General features: G+C 42.8%; 1 long non-coding RNA gene across 1 annotated transcript; it reads left to right on the forward strand.

Annotated features, from left to right (window-relative positions):
• Positions 1–2,228: 2,228 nt before the first annotated feature.
• On the forward strand, positions 2,229–5,662 carry LOC138066828 (uncharacterized). Its single transcript, XR_011140349.1, has 3 exons — positions 2,229–2,673; positions 2,766–2,871; positions 3,436–5,662. It is a non-coding gene; the product is annotated as an uncharacterized lncRNA (long non-coding RNA).
• Positions 5,663–6,000: the final 338 nt, after the last annotated feature.

Genomic DNA, 6,000 nt, shown 5'->3' on the forward strand with positions numbered 1-6,000 from the left:
TGGGTTTACAGTATTGTAAGAAAGTACACGACCCAGAGAGTTGTTATTAACCAGTATAGCATCCCACAGCCAGCATGCAGGGCTTGCTTCAACGTTCAAGAAGTGATTATTTAAAGCTGCTGTTTCATCTGCAGAACATGTGATTAGTTGTTATATTCTTTGCAACATGTGTTTACTTCATTATCATCCTTACTTTCCTCTGCTACAAAACTTCCAGTTATGTATTCACCTAATAAATACTCTTAAATTTATAGGGCATCAGTGCTCTAAGGCCCACAAGCACCTAGTATTTGGGCAGCTGGCTGCAAGATATTTTGATTTACAGTTCTACAAGTAAAACAATACATATTTTGATATCTGTATAACAACACATTTTAGGGCACAGAATCATATATACACAGTGTAGCTGTAGAAATGATATGGGGGCTTTTTCAATTTATTTTTTACATTCTGATAATAAAGGGTTGTCTTAGGAGCTCTCAATTTCATTTTCAGAATGAAAGCGAGGTAAGATGTCAGAAGTGTTCTGTAAGTTAAAGGAAAAGCTTATATATCAGCCTACTTTGCTTAATTACGCCTTTAAATTGTGGAAGTGGTTTGCTGATTTTGCAGCTGTGTGGATGTATATGCAGGTGTATGCACACTTTCAAACATGAATATATCGCTTTGTTTCTCTGCTCTGACCTGTTAAACCACTTGAAACTCAAGTTTATGCTTTTGCTGGATGCGGTCTGCTGAAACTGCAGTCTTAGGGCACTTCTGTTTATGCTGAGTACCTGTTTCAAATCCAGTTTCTCATTAACACCTAGAAATGAGTTTGGCCTGCTAAGAATAGCATATGATATGAATCCATCTGGCAGATGATTACTCAAAGGAAGTCTAGTTAAGATTAGGCTTGTGGAACAGCAGGTCAAAACTCATCTGCGCTGACCAAAGTGATGAAGAGCGCTTAGACTGCTCAGCAGCCCCCCTGACTGTAGGCAAAAACACTTTGCCCTCCCTTTTTATAGGGATCATGTTTCTACTCCTATGTATATAAATATAGTTGTCGTGCTGAAGTCTTGACCATATGGTGGGTATGTAATGCGTGCAGTACTTTGGTTTAAACGTAACACATGGACTCTCACAAAACATAACGTCCGTATGAACTGCAAAATCTTCATACGTCTTTATGCTAAGGAAATTTTTAAAAATAAGCCTCTGTCATAAAAATGGAGCAGACTCAAGGCAGTTCCAGAGGGAAAGATTTAGTGAGTAGATAATTACAGTTTCTTCTGTCTGGCAATTGATTATTTTCTCTCCATACAGAAGGCAGAGACTAGCAGACACCTCTGAAGTCTTCCCTTGAAAATAGCTTTTCCTGCCTTAATTTGATCTTGCATTGTTTTTCCTACCAGATTCGGTCTAGTCTGCTTTACTTCTGTTGGCCTTCCTCTGTCGTGCTATTATTTCTCTTGTGTTTTGAGTTCAGTTCAAGCTTCATTGCTCCCTGTGGGGCAGAATTACATTGCGCTGAACCAGTTCCTCTGCTAATCTTCATTCTCAGGTCCACCCCCAATCCGGCCTTCCTCCCATACTCCCTTGGTACTTCTGTCCTGCTCCTGAGTTGCACAAGCAATTTTTCAGGGAGTTGAACTTAACCAGAAACCAGACTGGACTATGATTTTCTCTCTTCTACCCCCAAACAGGAACGGAACTTGAATCTGTACTTTGAAGTTTTGTTAAACTTGAATGGGGCCTTTAGTCCCAGTGGAACCTGGACTAAAAATTTGTTTGTTGGGTGTCCCCTGCCCCTTTCAGCCGCCCCTTTTCTTTTGGAGCATTTCGCTGAAGAGCCGTCAAAGATAAAATTGTGAAACAAAGTAGGTCATGTCTCTGGCTAAGCCAGGTTTTGCCTGGTTTAGGTCCAGCCTCAGACTGACTCTGCAGACTGGAGTCCTACCTCTGCCAGCAGTCAGCTGCAAGGGTTGGCTCCCAGACTGTAAGCTGTTTTGGGCAGAGGGTATGTTTGCCCTTTGGAGCGAGCTGTGCAGGCTGCTGGGTACTGAGCTGGCAGTCCAAAATGGCACGGTGCAAGGGAGCCAGAGGCAGATCTGGCTACACCTCTCGCTCTTTGTTCTTCCTAATCGGAGCAGAGTCAGGGAAGTTCTGAGATTTGCTCTCATGAACTTCAGCTAGCAAATGGCAGAGCCATCAGCTCATGACTGAGCAGAGATGATGTTTCTTTGCAAAAAACACAGGGGAATATTGATGTGAAATCCTCATAACTTACTCATTCATCTCTTTATTCCCCAATCATAACTAACCATTCCCTTTACACTTCTTCAAGGAAAAGCAATCCAGACTGTTCCATAACAACAGGCCAGTAACATCCTAATGGCTCTTACGCACTGGAGTATGTAATTATAATGGGGTCAGTGGTGAAACGATGATTTGTTTTCCAGCATTGAACGCACAGCTGTAATACCCAGACCTTTTTTTTGTGCTTCCTCCTGCAACAGCTCTCTTGGCTTCTCAGGTGTGTCTCACCACAAAACAGATGAAACCGTTTTCTCTCTCCAAATTAGCAGATTTGCCGGAGAACTGTCATCTGTTCTTGTGAAGCAGTCATACAAGGAAACATACCGTGAAGCATTGGTGATCTGCAGATTCTCTTCTGTTCAAATTATGTAGGTAAGTATTAAATGGTTTAGGCTCAGGCCCAAGCAGAATCAACTTCTGAGCTTTCATCCTGACTCACTAGCAACCTCATATCTTTCCTACAGCATTTACCTCTTGCTGCCCGGTTTGCCCACCAGTAAAATGTGGTTAATTGCACAGGAATGCAGAAGCACTTCGTAAGGGAAAGCATGATCTCTTTAAAAGACACTGGTAAACTCTCATCTCCTTTACTAGGTCTAGGACTTCACTATGTTTGTGAAGAGCTTCCCTGGAGATGTGGGAGATGTTTGAGGTGGGAGGGAGGCAGGGGAGGATAACTGGATCTCTGTTGTGTAGGAAATGGAAGAATTTGTACAACATCTGTCCACAGAAAAGCTTTCTAGACACTTAGATGGGCCACTGAGAGATAGCAAATGGTCAGGAGACGTAATGTTATTGTGGTAAAAATTTTTCCTGGTTAACTGTTGTGGCACTAGGGTAATTAAACTCCTATCTTGGATTAGTACCCTCATTGTTTCCCAAAGACAAATGTGAAGATGTGTTCTCTTTAGGATATAGACTAATGGTAAGAGGTCACAAATCTGACTGAATAACTGCTGTCATTTTATAAAATAAGAAAAGAATGAATGAAAAGAGCTCTAACATTCATCAAGGAGAGAATTAGCCATATCGTCCACAGGCACAGATATGATAATCTCTTGTATACTCTATCAGAAACAGCCTGCATGCCTGTAAGCACTGGCCCTATCTTTCTCTCTGATCTTCCATTCACAGGCTAGATCACAGGAACTGCCAGGGGACAGAAAGGGTATGAAATCTGGAACGGCTTCCCCAGCAAGAGGATTGCCCTTCAAACAGCTTCCTCGCTTTTGCCTCTATCCTGGGATGTAATTGGGCTTCATTCTTCTCAGGACTGAAAGGGTCCTATAAATGAGGGTATGCACAGCTTCCAAAGTGGTGTATCCAGCAGCATTTTGCACTATTTCTTCCCCAGTCCTGAAGAGTTGATCTGTGGTAACTATACAGAGACACAGGATATTTATAAACAATATCATTATCTTGTTTAAAAACAATACAAAATTTACAGCAACTGAGGTTTCCTTGTTTTATCCTAGTTCCCCTCCATCTGGAATTTGATGAAATCTACAATGACTGTAGCATTAACCTAAACTGGCTAAAGTCTTTGAGAATGACTTGTCTCTGCCTGTACTAGCTGCAAAGATTTGCTTTATATTTATATTGCAAGGTCCTGCACCTAAGGAGGAATAACCCCAGGCACCAGTACAGGCTGGGGGCTGATCTGCTGGAAAGCAGCTCTGCTGAGAAGGACCTGGGAGTGCTGGTGGACAACAAGTTAAGCATGAGCCAGCAGTGTGCCCTTGTGGCCAAGAAGGCCAATGGTATCCTGGGGTGCATTAGGCAGAGTGTTGCCAGCAGGTCGAGGGAGGTGATCCTGCCCCTCTCCTCAGCCCTGGGGAGGCCTCACCTGGAGTACTGTGTCCAATTCTGGGCTCCCCAATACAAGAGAGACATGGCACTACTGGAGGGAGTCCAGCGGAGGGCTACAAAGATGCTGAGGGGACTGGAGCATCTCTCCTATGAAGACAGGCCGAGAGAGCTGGGCCTGTTCAGCCTGGAGAAGAGAAGACTGAGAGGCGATCTCATCAACGTGTATAAGTATCTGAAGGGGAGTGTCAAGAGGATGAGGCCACTCTCTTCTCCATGGTGCCCAGCAACAGGACAAGAGGCAACGGGCAGAAACTGACACACAGGAAGTTCCATCTGAACCTGACAAAAAACTTCTTGACTGTGAGGGTGACAGAGCATTGGAACAGGTTGCCCAGAGGGGTAGTGGAGTCTCCTTCGCTGGAGATATTCAAAAGCCGTCTGGATGTGATCCTGGGAAACATGCTCTAGAGGACCCTGCTTGAGCAGGGGGGTTGGACTAGACGATCTCCAGAGGTCCCTTCCAACCTAAACGATTCTGTGATTCTGTGATTCTGTTGTGTTTTCTAACAAGCAGCCAGTGTCAATGAGACTTGATTAGAAGGGGTTTTTAACTACAGTTCTTGCTCCAGTTTGTATTTTGTAACAATCATGTTTAAAAAGGAAAAACATTTCATGTCCCAAGCCATGATGGGAGCATGTGTGTAAATAATATAAAGCAACTGGAGCTGCACAACGGCAGGAGAAAGGGGAAAATGTCAGATTCTTTTCACAGCCATGCAGTTTACTAGAAATAAAGCTAGCTCTATTGGGTCAGATCATGGCTCCGTTTAGCTTGTTATCTGTTGAATGGTAGCTAATGCATAGAGGAAGAAGCTTAAGAAATGATATATGTGTGTATGTATATATACACACATATGTGTGTGTATATATATATACACACACACACACATACACACACACCTCTATATGTCAGACTATTCTCAGAGGTGCACAGTGGTAGGATAGAGGCAAAAGTCACAAGTTGCAGAAAGGAAAATTCCAGTTGGATATTAGGAAAAATTCTTCCCCACGAGACTGTTGCAGCATCAAGATGGGTGCCCAGAGAGAGGCTATGGGCTCTCCACACTTGGAGAGATTCAAAACCTGACTGGACAAGTCCCCAGGCAACCTGCTCTAGCTGGCCCTTGTTGAGCAGGGGGGTTGACCAGATGATCTCCAGAGGTCCCTTCCAATCCCAACTATTCTACAGTTCTGACCTAAGTTGGCCCTGCTTTCAGGGAGAGTTAAACAAGATGACCTCCAGAGGACCTTTTCAACCTGAATTATTCTAATATATATATATCTGCATATATGTGTACATATGACACTTTCTTTCTTCAAATTCATATTGTACGTGAGATGGATGACTTACTTATTACACTACTGGGTAATCTTTTCAGTGAAGAGAGTGAAGGTCTTTTGGAGATGATCCTCCAAATGTGTTTTTTCAGTGACACTGCTCATGCAAATTTCAATAAAGAGTTTCTTATTTCACTGAGGTTACTGGCTTGAGTAAGGTTATTTATTCATGTAAGTGTATGCAGAGTGTGACTTAGAACTAATAATTTGAAGTCAAACTACAGAAAGCAGCGAAGAGTATGCTACAAACTGGATTTGTGTGACCAGCTAAATTGATGAATCTTTCTTTTGTGAGTCTGAATAAGTGTTTGGCCAATTGAGGATGGTTGTTGTGGAACTGGAAGGTCAGATATTGGGACAAATTGTGACATTTCTTGTGTAAGGAATGCTAGTTTGAAATGAGCGCTGTGTGTGAGAAAGTGAGCAAGCTGTTGTCTGTTAATCTCTTTTTTTATTTCTTGCTTTGTATACTATTACCTTTTGCACAGAAAC

This window comes from Struthio camelus, chromosome 3, assembly GCF_040807025.1.
Source record: "Struthio camelus isolate bStrCam1 chromosome 3, bStrCam1.hap1, whole genome shotgun sequence".
In the NCBI taxonomy this organism is placed as follows: Eukaryota; Metazoa; Chordata; class Aves; order Struthioniformes; family Struthionidae; genus Struthio; species Struthio camelus.